Genomic DNA, 13,046 nt, shown 5'->3' with positions numbered 1-13,046 from the left:
TTTTAAATGCAGAGTCGTCCTAGGCAGCTGCCGGCCACCCAGTGGCCTCAGCAAGGTCCTCCCCGGCCGGGATTGCTGGGGACGGGAGATGACAGTCCACACGACAGAGCCGAGCGGACACTTTTGTAAAGCTACCATTTAAAAAATTTGACTCCCTCTTGGTGATTCATTTTCGTTTGTGTGCCGTTAATACATTTACAAAAGGGGTGAGGGTCCTGTTTGCTTCGGTACAACTTGCCTGTCCTGGGTCAGAGGGGCTGGATCTGGGGGAACTCAGCACGGTCCGAAGTCCCTACTCCTGAGGTCTAAAGCGACCACCAATGTGCAGAAGGTTTCTAAAATAACTGTTAAAAGGATGGTTTGTTCCTCTTTCAAAAATTCCGTTCCTCCAGCCCCGTCCGGGTAGCTCGGTTGGCGGGAGTGTCGTCCCAACCCATCGATGTTGCAGGTCCCACCCCGGTCAGGGAACACGCGAGAATCAACCAATGCGTGCATCAGTAAGGGGAAAACAGACTGATGCTTCCCTCTCTCTCTTCTCTCTCTCTTTCAATTAATAAACAAAAAATTTTTTAAAATTACATTATTCCACTAATGCACTTTTCTAAGGGATACTAGTTTTACACATCTGACTTTCCCTTTTCTTTTTTCTCTTTCTTTTTTTTTGATACATCATTATAGCTGACTAGATTACTCTAAGTTCCCAAGAATTCAGAATACTTAATTCTGATAAATATCTATACAAGGAGAAAAAAACTAACCAACTCTTCTTTGATCCAAAAAAAACACAAAAAAACCCCAAACAAACAAAAGAAAAAAACCACAACCAAACCCACATATCTCAAAGCAAGAATTTGATAAAATCCTTTTAAGGATGTTAAAGATGTCAACATTCAAGCAGATCTCTAATTAGAAATTAGCTTCCTTCCCAAGAAGTCGACTAGGTGATATTGCAGACAGGAGTGCTTCTGGAGACGCCACAAGGGCACCCTGTCTGTTGTGATGAATTCACAAGCTGACTTAATCAAAACACCTCACATGGGAATCACACTTCTACATCTTTTGAAACGCTGTTTTTTGTAATTGTGGAAAAATATACATAACAGAAAATTGACCATTTTACCCCTTGTAAGTGTTTGATTTAGTGGCATTGAAACAGCTAGAATAAAACATTCTGAAAAATTGCCCCATCATATCCAGCCCTGGCAGAACCAGGCAGTGTTAATAGCCAGCTATAAAACAATGGTCCCGGAGCTACTCTGACTTCTTCTAAGTTTGTTTTTCAGACCTAAAGCTAAGCCACACAGACAAACTCAGTACAAGGTTCAGAAAGTTTCTTCCTGTATCCCATAATAAGTTCTGCCCAATCCCAGAATGCTTTGCTTCACTGACACATACTCCAACATCAGTCTTCCAAAACAGGAAGAAGCCTATGTGCAGCCAGGGTGCTAACCTACACCCTGGTTGGTTAACCCCAGCAACTTCTGTGTTCCCAAGCAATAAACCCTCCACCCCCCAGCCCCACATTTAGGGCACGGAATCTGAGGCCCTACTCAGTGCTCTCGCCCTCTGCAGAGCCTCCATAAATCTGCCTTTGCTTTTATCGGTGTCCCCGGTCTAAATTCTTTTATATCAGGAGACAAGAACCCCAACTCGTTGGTAACAGCAGTTAAGCATGTTCACCATTTCGTGTAACCATCACCTCTATCTAGTTCCCGAACTTTTCATCACTTCACACAGAAACCCTGGGCCCACGAACTGGCTCTGCCCCGCGCTTCCCACGTGCCGATGAAGAACCGGCCCATGTCATCTGGTCTGCCAGCTGATTTCCACTTTGTCTTTGGACTCTAGAAGGACAAAGCATTACGTTTCAACAACAGCTCATGGCAGGGCGTAAAAATGGTATTTTGTCCTTTCTCTCTTGGGAAGCTTAGTATGTAGCAACCACACCTGCAGAAAGAAGCAGCTGGGCCCTTGGTGGGTTCTGATTCGAGCCGCAGAATCCCTCGGGCCGGCTGTGCGTCAGGCACTGGGTCCCCGGGCGCAAGGCAGCCTATCCCTGCCTCGAGGCCTTCCTCGTACCTAGTGCGTGATCTTTCAACTCTTCCGATTTCATACCTTTTAGAAAAGAAAATCAGTGCATCTGCACCCCCAATATATGTATTTGTTTAACCTGTATACCTAAAAAAAAATCAATGAGTATTTACTTTGCAAAAAGGTGTTTATTTCAAAGGATGAGATTATAAAATCTAAACAGGATTTCTGACATCTCCTTCCTGCACATTCCTCTTTCATCTTACACCCTCCTCCCACTTTTTGGCAGACAGGACCATTCTCGAGACATTGCTTTTCTGCCCAGAAGGCCAGGCCCTTCTGCAGGGAAGGTTCCCCCCCACTCCCCCTGCCCCCCTCCCACTTAGCACCTGCTACTGCATTTTGTGGGTCTCATCGTCCGCCCGCCTGCTCCTTTGACCCGGGACAGACTCTCCTTCTCTCTCCCTGTCCCTGTGACGCATCCAGTAGGTTGTGGGTCTTTGATCTCCCCCGTCAGGATGTGTTCGTATTCAACCCATTACTGTCAAATGATTGAAATAAATTTTTTACTTCTTGGTTAATTTTGTTTTATTTTTTGGTGTTTAGGAGTAGTCCTATTTTTCCACAACTTTTTTTTAAAGCTTTGGGTAACAAATGTTACTGAATTTGAAATGATTTGAAAGGAAATCTTACATTTATACAAAAGTTGTTTATGACTTTTGCATAGCCGTAGAAGCGTGGATGCAAAGGGTCCACATGCTAATCCTGACAAGCCTCAGGGGAGGCCTGCGTGCTGGCCTCACAAACTCAGAGACCTCGGGTAACCGCCTAGAATGGTTGGTGACTCGCACGTTTTAACTAAAAGTAGTTTCTGTAACGTAGTCATGTCCTAGGCTGGAATCTTCCCTGACAAAGGTCATTTTTTTGCCTGAGTTGAACCTGTCTGTTGTCTTTCTGGATCTGTAATAACATGCCTTTGGAATGTCAGGGAACTTCCCTTTTTCTGGCAGCTTCTGGGCACAGAAAGATGCCCAGGCAGAGCCCACTAATCCCCTCCTTGTTGCTGCTGTCCTGTTCATTGTTGACAGTTACTGCCCACACCCACCTGGGTGAAGAAGTACGCGTCTACCCTTCCACCTTTCATCCAATCCCAGATCCGCCCCCGCCCCCACTCTGCTTCCTCCCGCCTCCCTAATCTGTCCCCAGTGGATTCCACGCAACCCCCTTCCGCCCCCTCTTTGGATTGCACCGTGGGAAACAAGGTGCCTCGCTGCGGTTTTCCAGAGCATTTTCTCAGCTTGCTGAGGTTTACTGCTTCCCAGCCACTGTCGTCCTTGGGGCTCAAATAAACTCATAAAAATTCTCCACAGGTCTGAGTGGCCCTCGCGTTGACAGAAGTAATTTTTTCTTTCCATTCGTCACAGATGGAGAAAATCAATAAAAACCAACTACTTGGAGAAGTGACCGTGCACTTGGACGTCACCGCAATGGCAGATTGCCCTCAGCTTTCTAACGCCTCTCTGTGTCCTCACCGTCTGGTGGCACACTGGCCGTGGCCTGCAGACTGCGTCAGGGTGGCCGGCGACACAGGCTGGGAAAGAGGTCACAATAAGGACGTGTAGACAATGAAGTTTTTATTCACTCTGAGAAAAGAGAGGCACGTGGTGTGGGGAGGTGCACCAGCAGTGAGGGGTGGGGGCTTTGAGCTGTCATTGGATTACAATCAGATTTTAAAAGGTTGGGGGAGGGGTTGATGTTGCATGGCCCCTGGGCTGTCGGGGGGCCTTGTAACCAAGGCTGCTGTTTGTTTCCAAGTTCTCTTCCGCCTGCGTGTGTAGGGAGAGGTGAGTTCTGTTCTTGCTTCCAGTGACTGCCAGTCCTGGGGGCCAGTTCAGAAGAGTCAAACTGGCAGCCGTGTTTACTGAGGGCAGAGGCCGGCTCAACAATGGTGCCCCAGCCATAGAAAACGGCGCTGACTTCGTCCTTTGGGACCACACAGGCAGTAGCCTGCTCTCCTCTCCTGCAGCCTGAGTGTAGATGTGCTGAAACTGAAAAGGTGGGCCGGTCTTCTGACCCAGCAACCCCACTCTGGGACTTTGACCTACAGACCTGCCTTCCTGAGAGGTCGGAGATGAGGTTATCTGTTGCGATACGCAGAGCGAGACTCAAAGTAACCCCAGCGTCTGGTAATCCAGGGCTATTAACACAGCGATAAACGGAAGGCAGAGGGCAATCTCTCCTGTTGACACTGAGGGCTCTGGAACACAGGAAGCAGCCAGGTACAAAGAACACACACAATCTGCTGGCGCAGATGCTACAAAGTGGGGGACAGTGACAGGTGTCTGTACTGGCACCAGATGGGGGCTTGGCCCCAAGCGGGTCCGCCTAGGGCCAGCCGGTGGTGTGTGGGTTCTTGACTTCATGTAGGAAAGATTTCGCAACATGAGTCCAGGTGGCTAGGGGGTCACATTTTTTAAAGCTGGGGACAGTGACACAGGAAGAGCCTAGCTTTGAAGAAGCAACGGGAGAGCTGAGGCAGGGCTGCCTTAGCTCACTGGGAGGTCGAAGAAAAGGGGGCCGTGGGGACAGATTCAGGGGGTTAGCCAGGGACAAGCTGCTGCTGCCCATTGCTCTCCTGGTTGCAATTTCATGGGGACCCTTAGAGTTTAGGAGACAAGTGTCAGTGGAGGAATAAGTGGGGGCATAAATAAGACAAGCTGCTATCCGGAGGGAGGTGAGAACCAGAGAATGAGGCTTTTTGTTTTGAGTGTTTGCATTTCTCTCTTGCAGGCGGGAATCTCAGGGGAGGCCTCAGGGGTGAGTTTCAGTAGAATATTCATCCGTTCTCCAGGTGTGATCTTTTAGAGTTGAGGTCTCTACTGATTGGCCAGTCGCCGGGCAGGGGTCATCCATCACTGCAGCTGGCCCTTGAGTCGCCCACCTGGTTTTGCAGCTTTCCTGCACCTGGAGCTGAAACACAATGGAGACCAGGTGTTACCTCCAGGAAGGTGACTTCTGTGTCTGTAAACTGCTTGGCCTTTGTTCCGCTCTATCTCATTTGCCCTATTGCACTTGCCAAGGAATTTTCCTGGCTTCTTACTATCCTGCCTCAGCACTTGCTTCTATTTCCACTAAAAACTACTGGAAGGACACACAAGAAACCACTCACTCTAAGGGGCCATCCGTGGTGTGGAAATGGGCTGCATGCAGTGGGCAGGGGGAAAGTCTTCCAATTGCGTTCTTTCCAATTTGCCTTGATTCATAAATGAAACCAGTGCATTAACTATTCACAAACAAAAAGAAGTTGCCGGGGGCGGAAATATTGGCAGAGCAGAAAGTAGCCTGATAGGTTTCTAAAAAAAGAAAAAAAAAGAGCTACATACTTTACGTAATTGGAAGGTGTTTAAAGTTCTTTCTATAGTATCAATCTTCGGAAGGAACGGAGAGAATTGAAACTGTTCTCAATGGCAGCCCGGTGGGGCCCTGGGCTGTGCCCCTGCATTTATCTCGAGTTTCCTTGGGAAAATGAACACACAAGTAAAGCCCTTGCCAAAGTGTCTTTCTGACCAGAAGCAGGCCAGCTCCGAACTTGTAACCCGGCCAGTGGAGCTTCCGGGACTCCGGCAGCAGCGCAGAGAACTCTGGCCCGAGGAGGACGTTTCTGAGCTGAGGGACGCTTCCCTCGACAGCAAAAAGAAGTTGCCATTTCTAAATAAAATGTATCCAGAAGATCAAAGTAATTAAATTTGTTGCCTTCTTAGTTTACAGTTTTCTAGCTTTCTAAGTACATGTGATTTCCTTGGATGTCGAGGTAAAAACATCCCAACCTGTAAGAATTTTTGAGTTTATTTGAGTCAAACTGACAACAATTGCTGTTAAACCAAACCTCAGTGGATTTAGAAAATGCTCTGGAAAGCCGCAGGGTTGCACCTAGTTTTATACAATCCAAAGAAGAGGTGTGAGAGGGTTACAGGGAACCCGTTGATGGCAGATTAGGGAGGCGGGGGCGGGGGTACCTCTGGGATTGGGTGAAAAGTAAAATGATAGACATACTTCCTTAGAGAGGAGGGTGAGGGCAGATACACAACACTCAGCAATGGACACGTGACTGTAACCGCCAGGGGATGTGCGGTCTCAGCTCTGGTGGCCGTGACCCAGGGGTTTGGAAAAGGGGAAGTTACCTGACATCCGAAAGGGGTGTTATCACAGATGCAGACAACAGACAGGCTCAGCCCAGGTAAAGAGCGACTTTTGTCAGGGAAGGTTCTAGCCTAGGACATGACTACGTGAAAGAAACGGCTTTTAGTTAAAAAGTGAATCGCAGACCCTCTTAGGCGGTTCCTTTGGTCTCTGAGTTTGTAAGGCCAGCACGCCAGCCTCCCCTGAGCTTGTCAGGTTTGGTGTGTGACCCCTTTTTGTCCACACAGATTTCAGTAGCAATTTGTAGAAGAGGGAAGATTCGAACTGGACATGATGGTGAGGACTTGCACGATAATCTCCTCTCATCACTGCGAATAAAAATAATGATGCCACTGCCGCGGTCCAGCCGCAGCAGGGTCCAGGGGTTCCCGAAGGTGGGGTAAGGCGTCAGCGCTGGGTAACAGACGACAACATGCCTCAAAGGACAGTGAAGCTCTGTTCTGTTTATTGCAAGTACAAGCAGGTTTTTATATTTTCATTTTAGGTAGTGATTAACATTTGCAGGTGTATAGCAGGATCAGTTAAGCAGAAAAAATCAATACAAAGGTAACCAGGAAAAGTACAAGAATTTCCATAGTTTCAATTATATTAAACAAAAATTGTCTTGACCAGGAGAGCCATTAATCAGATAATTCGAAATAGCTCTATGTACAGAGTTTGAATGTCTTATGTTTATTAAAGGTGTAGAATTTGGCATGGGGCAAAAGGTACGCTAGACCGAGCAGAAGTTAAGAAATTTATTATAAGGCCTTTGTGATGTCTAACTTAGCTATCTAGCTTTCTGTCCAAAATGTTTCTCTATGTACTATGGACTCTAACTCCTTGGTAATTGTATCTATGTGCATAGTTTATAGTATCTAACAAGCTTCTCCTGTTTCTTTGCCTACTAAATTCTAATTAATATATATTCCCGTTCAAGGTAAAGGAGGGACTGTTACTCCAACAACTTTTAGATATTCAGGAGCTATTTCATTAGAGGGGATTAACTTGGGGGGAGCGGTCTGGGTAATTCTGGCTCCCTGCTGCCTAGTATTAACTTGTCCTGCATCTGCTTAACTGGGTCAGGGAAGGAAACATTCTTCCCCTTGGACTCACTGGACATCGTGGGCCTTTCCTCCTCTGGGCCCCCAGAGAGGGTATTATTTTGGGGAAAGGCCAAGATGGCATAGTTCTCAGTCTGACCTAGTTGTTGATCAGCTCTGAGAATGGCCATCATTTCTAGGCGATTCCAAATTATCAGAAAAGTAAATGTCAGAACACCAAGAGACAGCAAGAACAGAATCAACACCATATATCCACTTATGCCACGTCCACCTGGCCGGAACACGCTTCTGTGAAGTCGTAGTTCCCATGCCATGACTTCGTCAAATGACATGGTTAGCATTGGACGTGGCACGCCACTCATGGTTTGAGATGCTGGGTGACTTGGAAGTGACTGGGTGTTTCAGAGCGGCAGGGATCTGCCTGCTTTACAAGATGGGCAAGTGAGCTGGTGGGGGCGGGGGCAGGGGCGGGGGACGGGGTAGGGTTAGGGGATCTCTCATTGCCCGGCTAAGGAGTGGTGGAGTCAGGATTGACTTCTGGATTTTTTTGATGCTGAAACCCACATCTTAGCGTCTGTAGGTCTGGATGCCGGCGCTCTGGAGCATCCATTGGTCGGACTCACCGCTCTGAAGGCGGGAGCGGCAGTTGATTCCTTGGTGGCCTCTCTCAGAGCTCGATGGTGCTTTGTGACCTAGGCGGCCCGGCTTGTGTAGTTCCACATAGAACTGGGAACAGGCAGACTAACGTAGTGGAGGCCTTTGGCTGGTTTAATCTATATTGAAACGGATTCGGACATCAGAAAACAAAAGTAAATTAGCTGAATCAATTCAATACATCAAACTTGAGGTGGCAGGAAGTATAATTTGTCAGCCCTAATTTAAAGATATAGTTCATTTTAAAAAAGACTTTATTTATTTATTTTTAGAGAGAGAAGAAGGGAGGAAGAAAGAGAGGGGGGAAAGTATTGACTCGTTGCCTCTCGCACCCCCAACCCGAGGCCTGACCTGGCAACCCAGGCACGTGCCCTGGCCCAATGGGTGACTCTTTCGTTCGTGGGCCGGTGCTCTATCCACTGAGCCACACCAGCCAGGGCGATTTAATTCATTTCCAATTAAAATCCTCCTGGGGGAGAATCTATGTCAAAAGAGACGAGAAAGAACATCACCTCTAACAAGGAAGTGACAGCCACAAATGCACCGGTGACTCGAATGCCAGGACTGGCGTCACTGTCTGTGACCGGGCTTTCCAAAACCGTGAGCCACTCATGGCGGAATTCTGACCAAAATAAACTTGGTGTCTTCAACACAGATGAGATCATTTAGTATAGCATGTTATATATATTTAATAGACTTTAACTTTGAAATTTAAAAAGATTTAAAACCAATTTATCTATGATGGTAATTTTACAAGAGCCCTGGCTGGTGTGGCTCAGTGGATTGAGTGCTAGCCTGTGAACCAAGGGATCGTTGGTTCGATTCCCGGTCAGGGCACATGCCTGGGTTGTGGACCTGGGTCCCCAGTAGGGGACACATGAGAGGCAACCACACACTGATGTTTCCCTTCCTTCCTTCTTCCCCTCCCCTCTCTCTAAAAACAAAATAATAAAATCTTTAAAAATTTTAGGAGAAAACTTTGAGTTATTTTTAATTAATTAATTTTATTGTTATTTTTACTGCAGTTCAACAACAACAAAAAAGAGTCAGAATCAAAGTTCTTTGAAGATAAGTAACAGAAGTTTTTTAACTTTTGGCACTCAGAGGTAGCCTTCACACGATCAATAAAAAAAATCATTGCAAAACACACCGAGTCGATAAGACCGCAAATATTTAACTAGTACTTGAGGTTTCTCTTATTTTATTTTGAAGTTAATGAACAATGTAAATATTTTCCAAATAAATGCTGCTGTTGACTCACTACTTAACTTTCTGTCAAAAAAAATCTCACTTTAACCTTTTTTGTTCTTAGTTGAAATGTTTTCCTGCTGATCAAGTGTCTGGAGCACACAGCATGACGGAACGGAACCCCTGGCTTCCTGGCTCCCTTATCACCAATTTCGTCCGCCTGGCTGGGGCCCTTTATGGTGGGACCTTGCATTTTCCTATCTTTAAAAGTGCTAGACTAGGTCTTTAAAGCTTTTCAGCTTTAAAATCTATCATGCACCTACATCTCTAGTTCGTATATTCAAAGTAACATATTTATGATGTTTCAATATCAAGAATTAGCCAACTTCTCGGCTCCCTGGGCCACAGCTGTTTTTGAACTTGTGCTGTTGAGTTGGCTTCAGCTGACCCCACCTCCAGCCGTGGGAGCCGGAGAGGCCTGGATTGCCTCCGTCCAGCTTCTGGTATTTTCTGTTCTGTCTCCACTCCGCCTTCCGGGTGCGGTGTCTTCGTCTATAGTCATCGGTCCTCTCAGGGGCCCCCCGCCCTGGACCCAGCTCTACTCCAGATCTCCTGACCCTCGCTAAGAATTGGTCCGCCCCTTCTCTCCAGCACACACCTTTGTACACTCATCCGGCGCAGGCGACGTTCCTTTGGCACTTAGACAAGTAGCAAGGACAACAAGGATGCAGCCTCCTTTCTTCAACCCAAGCTTCTAGGGCCTTCTCACGTGAATGGTACTATTACTATTTCTATTACTATTACTATTATCACTATTCTAGGAGTTACTATTACTGTTACTGTTACTACTCTACTATTCTAGGAGTGGGAAGGTTACTGTTACTATTTCTAGGAGTGGGGAGGTTTGGGAAACCCAGGATCATCCTCTCATACTGGGCCCCTTGCTCTGCCCCTAATTCCTGCCCTGTGGAACAAAGATAAGTACTGACAAACGTGGAGGAATAATTCCTATTAAAAGCAACATGTTGATGGGTTCCGGGAGGTCATAAAAATCCTGCAAGAGAGGCTTGGCCTTCAAGGCTTGAGAGCCTGGTTGGGAAGAATGAGATACAGACAGAGCTAGAGGTGACTGTGGGCAGTGCCGAGACAAGTGGCCAGGTAGAGCTAAGTGGCCCAGGGCGTCGGGGAGCATGTCACGTGGGGAAGGAAGGCCAGGAGCTGTACCTTCTTAGGTTCTGCCCCCCGGGGAGAGAAGGTAAGTACTCCTGGCAGGCATATCCTCTTACCAGAACCAATATTTGCCTGCAGAATTTCCGAATCAATGCCTATGATCCCCCATCCGCACTTAAGTTCAGAACTTAACTGCTATCCCTCTGCAATTCTCCTCACTCCTTTGCTTCACTTGCTCCTGCCAGCTCCCCGCCATGCTGGACTTAAGGAGTCCACTCTCCTTAAGTTCACTCTCCTCCAGATATAAATGGCTGCCCTACCCCAGTATGGCGGTGGCAGGAGGCAGGAGTCTGTATGGTGCTGAGTCTTTTTTGGAAGACGTCTTTTTAGAGAGAATATAACCTGGGGGGGGGGAAGTATTTTCTCGTGCTGGGTAAAAATCACCCAGCACCAATTAGCTGAGTCTCATTACCAGACTTCCTCCTTGGCTGTCAGCTTGGATCTTCCTTTAAGCGTATGCAGGCTATAATAATAACAAGTAGCAACAAGTTGGACGATGAGGAAGAAATCAAAAGCAAGAGGCCTGCATAATCCCTAAGTCGTTTTTCTGGTCCCAGAATAACTGACAGTTGCCTGTATAAGAAAATCAAGAATTCTTTCCCTTTGAATATAGTGGCAGCTTTTTCAGATGGTCAAGGTTGCAGGATTTGAGTTCACAGCTGTTGAAGGAGCATTTCCTCCATGTCTCCCTCCTTAGGAGTCGCACATGCTCAGACCTGGTGCGAAACCCTTTGCGGCATCAGGCACAGGCTCGAGGGGCCTGTGTTGAATGAACTGATGAAATTAATTTAGGTGTTGACTACCTGCTATGGGATCAGTCTTTCTATCTTTCAGTTTTACGGTTCCCGTAGAGTTAATTACTGGAATCCATGAATAGCTTAAGAGGCTCAAAAATCTTGGTCATGTATGTTCTGTCTTTATGTGTTTCCAGACTGTACACATAAAATATATGCCAATGAAGCAGCTCTATTTCGTGGTTGAAAATAAGCTGCTTTCTTATCTATATCTCCAAGGTCACGTGAAGCTGAAAAAACAACTGTTAGCAGAGAAACTATAAAATATTATCATGCTCTTTGTACCTACTGCATTTTCCTGATAAGGGAGAAGAGATAAAGCCCAGGCGTTCTCAGTGCTTTCTTGCCTGGGAAAGTGGTTTTGTGCAAGTACCTTATCTGTAAGTCCCAACGCACTCCTGTATGCAGTGCCACTCACAATGGGGGTGCCATGACACCTCTGTGAACTCAGGAGTACCCGCGCCTACGTGTGAGGACCTAAGCTGGAATCTCTGTGCTTTGCAATCATTCCAAGAGCCAGGCTTGGCTTTACACACATGCCCAGGTTTATAGAGTAGGAACATGGAGAAATGATTACTCTCTGATCCCTTGGGCAGAACCAGCTAACTTCCAATAAGTTAGTCACACTGTATTCAGGGTAGTGGACTGATAGAAAAAAAAAAAGAAAGAAAGAAAGGCATAGGCTTACTCTCACTGAGCCCGAGACGGCTGCCTGGCCATAAACTATTGGAGTAGTTGACCTTGGTCTAGGGCAGATGGAGTCCAGGAGGCCTGAATCCCTTCTGAGGCTTGTTCTAGATATCTGCAGACCTGGGCTCTGCTGTTGATGGCTCTGCCTCTGTGCCTAGACCGTTTTCCAACCCTCACCATAGAGCTGTGACCTTGCTTTCTGCTCACCTGGTTACGTATGTCAAGCGTCTTCCATTTGTCCTCCTACCCATATACTCTCCGCCCTTCCCTACCCTGGCTGTGCCCCAGGAGGCTGTCCTGCAGGCCTTAAAGGGCTGCCACCCTAGGTCTCTGGCTTCCTAGTGGGCTCAGCCCAAGGAGGTTGGAATCTTTGGCAGCCCAGCTCCATTCCTGAGGGGACGCTATGACTGTGGCCCACACAGGTGTGGGTTTTGGAAACCTCTCCTTTTAGGCCTAGGGTTGACAATGGCCCCTTGGTGTGCAGGCCCCCAGGTTATGAACTTCTCCACCCCTGTGGTTTGCCTGCCCGCGCTCAAATTACTTCTTTAACAAGCAGACCCCACCTTTACATTTTGGAGCGTCCATCTGTTCTGGCTGGGACGCTGACGAATCACGTGGGTCTAAATGAACATGGTACTGAGTTCAGTCCTCTGTCCCCGTAGCTGTCTGCGACTGCCGTCCGAGAAGTGTGGAAGCACACAGGGCTGGGCTGTCCCTCACCTTGGGGATGATCCTGGATAAGTCGCTTGCCCTCTCCCTGTCTCGTACCCAATACATAACAAAATAGTGTAGACTAAATGATGTCCAAGTCCCTTCCGATTTCAACATGAGATTGTCCTGCGTGTCAACGGGGTGGAGGGCGCCACACACACAGTGAGTGCATTGTGGGGGTGGCAGTGTTTTCCAGCTGCCGCGAGGGCTTCCGGGGGCGAGTTCAGAAGCGCCGCAGCGCCACAGAACACCAGGGTTCAAGGGCAAGGGGGAGAAGCCCAGTCTGGGGTGGGGCTGACACTGGCGCCCCAGGTGCGGCTCCGCGAGGCGAGGAACTGGCCCGGCCGGGGGTGGGGGGCAGGGCTGGGGGTCGACCTCGAGGTCCGGCCCGATGTGGGGGCTCAGGCAACGCCCCAAGCCCGAGGAGGTCCAACCGCTGTTTCATTTTCTCCGGCCCCGTTTTCCCCACAGCAAAGGGCGGGCTGCGAGAGGCCGAGCGAAAGGC

This window comes from Artibeus jamaicensis, unplaced genomic scaffold (assembly GCF_021234435.1).
Source record: "Artibeus jamaicensis isolate MK-2021 breed Jamaican fruit bat unplaced genomic scaffold, CSHL_Jam_final contig_490, whole genome shotgun sequence".
NCBI classification, from domain to species: domain Eukaryota; kingdom Metazoa; phylum Chordata; class Mammalia; order Chiroptera; family Phyllostomidae; genus Artibeus; species Artibeus jamaicensis.
Note: the sequence above shows the minus strand (reverse complement) of the source record.